Raw genomic sequence first — 11,352 nt, forward strand, 5'->3', positions numbered from 1 at the left:
CTACGCCCCCTTAAGGCTTGTAACCGTTCGTTACTTTTGTAAATGTGACTCTGTCACAAAATTGACTTATCCCTGTCCTATTAAGTGAACCCTACAACAGTTATCCAAACAGATCAAAACCTTGACCGACTGCCATCCCGTCCCAAGATCTCACATCGTCTTCTCAGGGGAAATCCATAGGCGTCGTGTGTTTTCGGAGCCCAGGCGGGGAAGTGTGGTCACCCAGAAAACAACACACTAGTATTGTTTGTGTTACCGTAAATGTATGTGTGTTGGTTGGATGTAGAAAATTCCACTTAGCGCTTTAGCGGCTATCCGCTTCCTGTCCTTTCTGTTCGTGATCGCCTGAGGGAGCAGTTGTGCGCGACTTGAGTTTTTTAAAGTAAAACGTGACAAACATGAAGTGTAAAAACATTACTTAAAATCTATTTTACATTACAGCAATAAACAGTGCGAATAACAAACACAACACGTTAAAAGTAAAGTTTAATTAAGTTAAATTTGCTTTGTTAGCACGGTTAGTAATAGTTCTGAAAATTAAATGAACATGCGTTTGACAAAAGAATTAAAACCACATTTATATTACATGTAACATGTTAAAAGAAAGTGACAAAGGCACAAACAACTGTTAAAACGACATTAAAACGAAGCACATTGTAAAACTGCAGACAAAAGGTAAAATGTTATCTTAAAATATGTATTTGTTAAAAACACTGAACCACATGTAAAAACAAAACCAATGTAAACATTGACGTGCACACTATTTTTAATACCCTTGCGTAGGTCCACAAGGGCCTTTTTCTGTTTGGCTGGTTCTTACGAACCACACAAGTATCATCCCCAGGCAACCAACAGTTCCGGACAGAAAACACCGTTCGAGACCGGAGTCGAGCAAGCACTTGGTATCGACTCGAACATAACCTCGTCTTGTATCGGTCAGTATCAAAACAACATCTTTTGGCCAGACACTGGTGCCGAAAGATCAACGAGCAGCAAGCATGTCAGCATGCTTTATTTCCGGCCGTTCCCAACTATGCTAGCACCGTCAAGTATTGGGGCGGTATTTTGCATGTCAGTCGTCCCCAGCCAGGTGACTCCGTTACTGGCTGAGACGGTGAATAACAAGCCGACAGAGGAATCGTAGCCGCGCTGCGATCAACAAACGCCGAGGAAGAAACAAAGCCGCAAGTATATAGTGTGTGATGTCATGCCAGGGCCCATCCGTAAATAAAATTAAGCATTATTGTAATCGCAGCTAAAAAGTGTGTAATGGTAGAAATCCGTAATCAATTTACACTTCCGGGATTCGTTAAAGTTTCGAACCAAAATGGTTATCAAATCTCTCTCTAGGGTGGTCCGCTCAGTAATTCACAGGCATTGTTTTTCATATTTTGAATTTCCGACTCTGGTTGATAGCATGAGAGGTACCCACCCGTTTCGGCACCTCTGAAAAACATGTTAGCTGTGATTGGAATCCCTTGCGTGAGGTGACTCCAGAAGACGGTGTAACGTAGTGAATTTTCCTGTAACGACCCTGAGTCCCACCATAATCTCTCCTTCCCATGTTCCCACCCACTGAGTGTAGCTGTCCGCGAGTTACAGGCTTGAGATAATCGAGTGGAGCCACCGACCCAACACATCTTCGTCCCATCTGCGATGCCAGTTGACAATTGAGTTTCTTCGAGCCAAGAAGCAGAATTCGTTGAAGACGATTTCATGCTGCTAAATAGTGCTAAATGTTGCCTTCCATCGCACCCACCTTTGCAAGAGAATCTGCCTGCCCTCATTGCCTGCAATCGAGCATATGAGGGGATTGTAGGGAATAAAGGTGCCCGAATAGACCAGAACCATGGTAAAACATGATTTTTACAATGAAATTCAATGTTTACCATATACTTCATGGTAGAAACAGCATACTTGGTTGAAAATTTTTGATACTTACACATTTTCACTTTTTCGCGTAGCTTGAAATTTTGGCGCGCCAAAAGTGAACTTTTTCGGACGATTTGTTTTGGTTCGCAATTCAGTACGTTAAGTTTGAAAAGAATTGTGAAATTATCGAAGTTTTTGGAGTAGACCACCGGTGAGTTGTATCGAAATTACGCGAAAAACATATTTTAAACTTCTTCCTCAATTCTAGCGATGCAAGTCCCGAAGTGCGAGACCCAATCCGATGGCTTCCGCAGGGCTTGGAAAAAGCATCAAAATGCCATTGGGAGGAATGACCAGGAATCACCAAGCTGGAACTACATACCCCAGAACAGTCCGGCTCGTGGTCTGCGGACGAAATAAATTTCAGTGTTACTCGGAGATCCCACATCTTATGGTCTGCGGTTGTTCCATAAAATATTTCATGTTCAACATTTTTTTTTATGATTTGTTATTTAACAAAGTGATATGCATGTGATGTGATGTAAATTAATGTGTTTTTGGAATAAATAAGAAAAATCAAAACATAATTAAAATAAAATTTTATTCCATGATCGCTAAATATTAATAACAATGACTTTCATCATCCAAGCAATAATCAAAATATTATGAAAAACAATGGGTTTTCATGGTTTTCTTGTGAAAAAATGGAAGCTGTAAAAACCATGAACTTTATATTTTTCAGCTTTCCAATGTATGGGAAATCGCCATTTTTTTCATGGTCACGCTGTATAACAATACCCCTTTTTCATGGTAATTTTCGTCAAAACGATTAAATGTATGGTCGTAAAATATGCACTTCAATGTGTATTCACGATATCGTGGATCGTAAAAGTCCTGGTGAAAACCATCAAATTCATGGTATTGTGATTATGAACTTCAAGGTTTTTTCAAGGTGCAAGTCTATTCGGGTGAATAAGTATAACAAAAATTAAAATAAAAACGAAATATAAATAAAATTGATACATCCCTATTTCCTTGAGTTTATATTGAGAAGGAGTATGCGATACAATCTACTGGAACGCAAATAAAAATCACAATTATCTACTATTGTTTGGAGTTTTTATAGTCTGTCTCCGACAGAATTAATTCCGTTTATTGACGGGAAACTGTCTATGATATCCCCATCTGAACTGCTTGCCGGTTCTATCTAGACTGAGCCTCTGCTCTCGCCTATGCTCGCTTTTTATGATCTCTTTACTCTTGCTGTTTACATCTTTCGTCAGAATACCACATCCTCCGCTTGCACAAAAAGCTGCCTAATTGCATTCAGGCCTTTGTCGAAATCCTTCTCTTCTACGCTTTATTCATGCATCTGTTTTTGCATTGCTATCTATAAATTGATGTTTTTTCTATTCTGCGTTCTCCTCAACTACACAGTTAGAAAAATCCACGTATATTTACATGCAGCTGCATGGGTAGAAAGGAATCGCGTTATTACATGTATCAATACTGTTTGTTACATGTAAATTCCCTGTCCCATTGATATTGATTGTTTACTGTAGATTTACATGCTCAACCTCTCTTTTATTGATGTTTTGTTTAAAGGAGTGTTTGAAAATAATACACAAATCAGCGATGTTGATTAGTAAAGTACCTTTATTCAGTTTGTTTGCATACACTTCACCGATCTTGTCGACTTGACACGAACGCCTGTCGGTGCTTTTCAATTCCCCCAGCGAAGGAAACGACGACAGGTGCCAGAAAAATTGAATCCATCGTAGTGATTTTCTGCAAAACAACAAATTTACAATTAATAATAGTTGTAACACCCACATTTCCACACACATACCTTCATAAATAGAATTGCATTTAGTTTTCACGAACGCTACTGGCTGGAAATCTTGTACGCACCACCTCCAACTCGAACAGAAGCAAACAGCACTCGAACAAGTACAAAAAAGAAAGAACGAACGTCGCCAACGCTGAGATTTACATGAAATTGCACGAGAATTTCTTCGCAGTCGTCAAGATGCTATACACACTACGAAAAAAATCTGTAAAATCACATCACATGTGATGTAAATAAAAAGAAGCATCATATATGACGGATTTTTCAGTGCTAGTTGGAAATTACACGACAGTAGAATGTAGCAACGTGTAACATAAAAAATGATGTAAAATTCGGCAGCATGTAAAATAAAAATGATGTAAATTATAAAATCACTGAATATTGGAAGAAAAAAATTCCAATTGGAATATTTTTTGTTTTATTTATTGGTATTTATGATTCAATAATGGAATTATCTCATGTCATAACAAAAATAAAACCTTTTTGTAATAAATTCAATTTATTTTATTTAGTGACAATGTTTTTTTAATCTCACATTTTTTTTTTATTAGGAGTCACATTCACACTTTTCATTTTTTTCCCCGAAGTACCGGATCCAAAGATGAACAACTTGGAGCCGCTTCCACAATCACATTCTGCTTCACAAAGATCTCTGGGAACCTTTCTCGCGGGAAAACTGCTTTAAAAAATACTTTGATGCACGACTTGACTTGACACTTTGTTAACATTTGTCTGACCCTGAACGTGACATTTGTTCAGTGTATTGTAATATTGATTAAATTAAAATTCAATGCCCTCATCAGATTCCATGACGTGTAATTTTAAGAAATTTCTTATTCAGTGTTGTTTAGAATTGTGCGTGACCAAAAAAATTTGTGAAATTACATCACATATGATGTAACGAAACAGAAGCATCACATATGATGGAATTTTCAGTGCGAGTTGAATATTCCACGTCTGTAAACTTCAAAAGACGTGTAAAATTAAAGACATGTAAAATATTAAAGACGTGTAATATTTAATTTGCACTGAAAATTCCCTCGTATGTGATGCTTCTTTTTATTTACATCATATGTGGTGTAAATTTACATCAAATAATCGCGTTCCGTGTCAAGTAATATTTGTGTCATACGAATTCAGTGCTGTAAAGGATTAAAATTTTTTTAATTCGTAAATTTACATCAATAAATCGCGTTCCACGTCATGTAATGATACAGGTTTTCAATTTCAGTGTTGTTAAGGATTCAGATTTTTTTTCTGTGTAGTCTTTTCCATATTCTGTCGGCAACGATGCGAAAATGTGTAACGTAAATTTACATTTTTCTTTCTGTGTATGTCATTTCTCTCCTTTATTTTCTTTTCAAAGCTTTAGGTAATAATTTTCACTTTCAACTATTTCTCCCGATTGTTCCATTGTTATTTCCATAAACATTCTCCTTCCACAATCCTAATTATCCTTTAGTCCATCGTCTTCCTTTTCCTTTAATCTTTCTTGTCATCATATTCCTTTTTGGATTATCTTATGCTTTTCATCATTTTCCTTTTCCATAATCTTTCTTTATACATTATCTTTCTCTTTCCGTTTTCTTTCTCTTCCTTTTTCCATTATCTTTCTTTTTGAATTACACTCTTCCCATCATCTTCCTCTCCATCATTTTTTTTCTTTCAACTTACTTGACATCTTCTTTCTTTCCATCATTTTTCTTTTTCCTTTCTTTTGCGCCCTGGGCTAAAACCCGACTACAAAATCGAACACTGCCTTGAGCTTAACTCGGACTAGTGTTTCGTTCCATTAATTTGCGCCGTGGGCTAATCCCGACTGCAAATATCTACAAATCTACACTGCCTTGAGCTCAACTCCGACTAGTGTTATATTTCAACTATTTGCGCCTTGGGCTAACCCCGACTGCAAATAATAACACTGCCTTGGGCCTAACCCGGACTAGTGTTCTCATTTCTTTCTTGCATATTCACTGTAGAATATTTTGCGCACCACTAAATCTCGAACACCACCTTGCTCACACATCTACCATGTGCTGCACACCATCCCGCAGCTCCTGTCATTATATCGTGCAACAACTCTTATATTGCACCCCCACTCCTCAAACTTCTTGCATCTTACGCAGCGCCTCTCAAACCTCTCGCAGCACCTTACGCAACGGCTCTCAAACATTTAATAAAAACGTCTCGTAGCGCCTCACCAACTTTTCGCAGAACCTTCGCAACGACTTTCGCACTATCGACTCTAACACTACCCCTCTCTCACAGCTAATCGGACCAAGACTTCTCTTTCTTCGAGAGGGGCAGTGGTCCTGTCACGGTCGCCAATATGATATCCCCATCTGAACTGCTTGCCGGTTCTATCTAGACTGAGCCTCTGATCTCGCCTATGCTCGCTTTTTATGATCTCTTTACTCTTGCTGTTTACATCTTTCGTCAGAATACCACACTGTCCTCGACAGGACTCAACTGCAAAGGCATATTTATTGAAAATTGAGGTATAACAAAAACAAATTCGGTTACTTACAAATAGTTCCCTTTCCTAACTCGTCTGTAATCGAGTGCTACGTTCCGGCGTTCCGGATACAGATTGCCTAGCGTCTGATAAGATGTTTAGATTAACAAATATTCCAATTCTATATAAAAAAGAACTTACATGGAAACGGGGCAATTTGAGCTGAATCACAGTATAATTGGCCCTAGAAACCGGAAAGTTCAACGAGAACGCTCTACGTCAACCTCGAACGACAAATCGCTGGATTTTGGAAAACCATTCAATTAGTATTGAAGGCGATTATATTAAAAGTTTTAACTTACTTGGAGATATCAGAAACCTAATATTATCCACTACAAATTCGCGAAAAGCTGAAGCACTTGGAACTTAGTAAACGTTTGCAAAACACGTTGCGACGAGATCCAGAAATACAATAAAAAACCGTTATTTTTCATCTGACGTTTACCGTTTTTTGCCATCTACACGCTCAAACTGGCAACCCAATCTGTGGGCTATAATCCCACGCAACAACTATTTATTATTTTCTAAGTACAACTAAACCGCACGTGATAATGATTAACAGGGAAATTGCTTAAAAAAATTTCAAAGAATTCCAGTTTTCATTATTCTCAAAAGGAAGAATTATGGCGATTTGAAAGTTAACTTTGAATATTTTCATCACAGAATCTGTGTCACCACAGCACAGACCACAGAATTTCATAAATATTCACAGATTTCACAGATTTATTTGAAATTTTGTACATTTATTAAAATTATTTTTTTTTGACAACACGAATTTCGAATGTTTTACTTTGTTTTTTAAATCATGATAAGATTGTTTATTTTAATAGTTTTTTATCAAGTAAAATTTAAAAAAACAACCCAATTTTTTATGACTTTTTTTAAAAAGTTAAGGCTACTTCAATTACACAAAACCATCACAAAATTCCTGGGTTTAATCACAGAAAGTCAGATTTTTTTTCGCAGAAACACAATTTGTTTTCGGCAGCCTTGCTTTGAAGGTTTATTGATAAGCTTCTGCCTTTTAGATACTTTTCAGGAAGATTTATGTTTCTTTTTGATGAAAATTTCATGAACTACCGAATTTTAAAATAATTTAGTTTTAAGCTGTTTTACGAAAGGTCAATGGGAAAAATAATCTGCCATAATAGTGAAAAAATTATATCGAATCTACAATTAAGCCATAAAACACATGGCGAAATCTCCAGCTCCTTGTGATTACACAACCGGACAAAAACTTCCCTTTCGATAAATGCTGCACCATTTAGCCTAAATGTGCATGTCAACGGTGAAGTTTAATCGTTCCCAACCGTTTTCCAAAACCTCCCAACCCGTCCCGTTCGCGGTCTCCGAAGTATAGTGATGGTCAGCCCTTGAAAAATCATTCAATTGTAAGGATTTATGATTGTCAAATGCTATTCATCCAGTGACGGTAATATTTGAAGCCCCGAAACGAAAACGACCGGTACTACAGCATTGAAAAGAAATAAAAATAATCATAATACGCAATAAAAATCATATCACTTGCGTATCCCCTCCCGTTTACCGAAAACTTCAAGTGTGGTGAGGAAGTGTTGTGGTAATTCGAATGTATAAGGGTGTGTAGATTTTTTTCAATTTAATTTTTGAACGCAACATTGTTGGCCATTTCTTCAATATTTTCGATTTTCAGCTTACAATGAAGTTTCATAATTTCCCCGTTTTGCGATTGCATAAGAAAAGGCGTTAAACACTAAGCGTATCGGAGGAGGTGAAATGATGTATTTTGAACCTTAAATCATGAGTACGCTTACTATAATATTTTTCTTTCAGAACTATTTCTGTTTTCAAAATGCACGTATTTTTTCATTTTTATAATTTTTTCAAAAGTTTTGTCGATTTCGGATAACTTGGTACGCACCGCCAATTTGATTACATATGGTTACATCACTAGAACCGGTATGCAATTGTCTTTTCTTGCATATAGTTTTATTTTTATTGCCCTAAACATTGCGTTAACATTCTCAAAATCCAGTACAGAGTTAGAATAGTCTCAAAAAATGCAGTTTGATACAAAGTGTCGATATGTTTAGTGTTAAATGTCTTGGATATGTACCTTAATTTAGAAAAAAACTGATACAAGGCGTTAACACTTCATTACTTTTTTTACAGTTTTTTGAAAATTAATTCACCCTAACATTTAAAATTACAAATAATTACAGAACAGTGAACACAATCCAAAAAGCAATCATTGATGCATTATTGATCATCAACTCGTTCTAATCGTAAGTACCGGTAATCGTGCAGCAGATAATTCACCCCAGGGAAAAATACCACACCCTTGCCATTTGGAAGTCTAAATCATTTTTTGCAATTCTTTGTGTCATCGTTTCGAAACCTACTGGAAGCTACTGTTTCACCACCAGCAACATTCGTTTGTTTCTACCAGAGGAAAATCTCATTTGCGACACGTACCCCATCTAGCTCTTGGGCAAATATTGCCACAATTTGCCGAGGAAAAGGGCGATCCGACCCGGGCGTCACAGGGTAGAGCAAAAATATTGAAATATTGACAACGATCGGCATATAATTGTTGTGTTTAAAAGTTGAAGTTTCAAAATGTAATAGAAATATGGAAAAACAGAATACGAAATTCACTGCATACTCTTCAACTTCAATGGCTTTTAAAAACATAATAGGGTAAATGATCTTGAGCGGATCTAAATGGCCCAATGCAACTCGGAACATCTGATCAAGCGGTGCGGATAGGGGTTATATCCGAACGAATTTTTTTTAGTTCAGTGGATAGATCTTCGTTTCTGCTTTCTAATGATGATTTGGAGAATATTTTAGAGTAAATCTAGTATTACACAGAAAAAAAATCTGAATCCTTAGCAACACTGAAATTGAAAACCTGTATCATTACATGACGTGGAACGCGATTTATTGATGTAAATTTACAAATTAAAAAAAGTTGAATCCTTAACAGCACTGAATTCGTATGACACAAATATTCCTTGACACGGAACGCGATTATTTGATGTAAATTTACATCACATATGATGTAAATAAAAAGAAGCATCACATAAGAGGGAATTTTCAGTGCAAATTAAATATTACACGTCTTTAATATTTTACATGTCTTTAAATTTTACACATCTTTTGAAGTTTACAGACGTGGAATATTCAACTCGCACTGAAAATTACATCATATGTGATGCTTCTTTTTCGTTACATCATATGTGATGTAATTTTACAAATTTTTTTGGTCACACACAATTCTAAACAACACTGAATAAGAAATTTCTTAAAATTACATGTCATGGAATGTGATGAGGACATTGAATTTTAATTTAATCAATATTACAATACACTGAACGTGATAATGTCATGTAAAATAATGAACTGTCAAGAACAGGGTCAGACAAATGTAAACAAAGTGTCAAGTCAAGTCGTGCATCAAAGTATTTTTTTAAGCAGTTTTCCCGCGAGAAAGGTTCCCAGAGATCTTTGTGAAGCAGGATGTGGTTCTGGAAGCGGCTCCAAGTTGTTCATCTTTGGATCCGGATCCGGGGAAAAAAATGAAAAGTATGAATGTGACTCCTAATAAAAAAAAAGTGAGATTAAAAAAACATTGTCACTAAATAAAATAAATTAAATTTATTACAAAAAGGTTTTTTTTATTATGACATGAGATAATTCCATTATTGAATCATAAATACCGATAAATAAAACAAAAAATATTCCAATTGGAATTTTTTTCTTCCAATATTCAGGGATTCTATAATTTACAACATTTTTATTTTACATGCTGCCGAATTTTACATCATTTTTTATTTTACACGTTGCTACATTTTACTGTCGTGTAATTTCCAACTAGCACTGAAAATTCCGTCATATATAATGCTTCTTTTTATTTACATCACATGTGATGTGATTTTACAGATTTTTTTCGTAGTGTGTACCTTTCTTCTTCCTTTTGCCGAAAAAAACTCCTGTGCCGGAAGCTGCTTGTAGTCGGCTTTGACGTAGGTTTTGTCGTCCGTTACTACGCAGTCAAACTTCGTCAGCATCGTCGTGTACAGCCTCCGAGATCGTGCGTTGGCCGTCGTATTTTGTTTATCATCGCGATTTGGAGTCACTACCTTCTTGTAAGTCGATAGTCCGGCTCGTTTTTTTGGCTCGATGCACGGTTGTAGACGATACACCCAGCTTATTTGCGGCATCTCGGAGAGAGAGGTTAGGGTTTCGCTTCAAACTACCGGCAATTCTCTTTGTCGTCTCAGCAGCTTCCGGTTTTCGATTTCCCCGGATCCAGACTTCCTGACTGTCGACAAACGTTCCCCAAACACTCTAATTACTTTGTAATGGTTGATTTTGCAACTTTTAGCGATTTTGCCAGCTTTGCGTGCGTAGCTCGGATTTTCGCGATGCGCGAGCAAAATTTTGATACGCTGCTCTTCTTCCTTGGACGGCATTTTGACAACTGAAGAGTGAATTCCAAAATCAAAATAGGAGCAACATTCTACACACACACACACACACACACCTTCAAAATGAGGGGTGTTCAGGTTTTTTAAATGCAAAATTGTAAGAAATACGTCAAGTTGATATTGACCAAATTTTGGCCGTATCACCCTTTAGATCTGATTCTCACAGATTCACCCGATGAGATTTACCACTTTAGCCAAATACCTGTGCCAGGTATTTTGCAACATGACATGATATTTGCATCTTTAAATTTTCAAAAAAAATGAGGAGCAGCATGGTTACAGGTTTCGTGACTACAAGCATTTTAACACGCATGAGCTTTACGAATATCTATCCAATGTGCAAAGAGATATTTTTTTAGCATAAATGACCTCGATATGCTAAATAGTTTAGATACTAAGTAATTTCCTCACTGAAATACACGATACTCATTTTCCCTTGAGATTTGGAAAGTTCTGCTATAACAGCTGGTTCAATAAGGATATTGAAATTGCAATCATAAATAGAGACTTGGCATACAGATAATGAAAAAGGCTCACGAAGTTCTGCAGATCACAACAAATATAAGGTAATAAGATACAAAGTGACGTCATTGATTTCGAAAGCTAAACTTAATCAAGACAAACGCTTTCTAAATTTTAGAATT

This window comes from Uranotaenia lowii, chromosome 3 (assembly GCF_029784155.1).
Source record: "Uranotaenia lowii strain MFRU-FL chromosome 3, ASM2978415v1, whole genome shotgun sequence".
NCBI classification, from domain to species: domain Eukaryota; kingdom Metazoa; phylum Arthropoda; class Insecta; order Diptera; family Culicidae; genus Uranotaenia; species Uranotaenia lowii.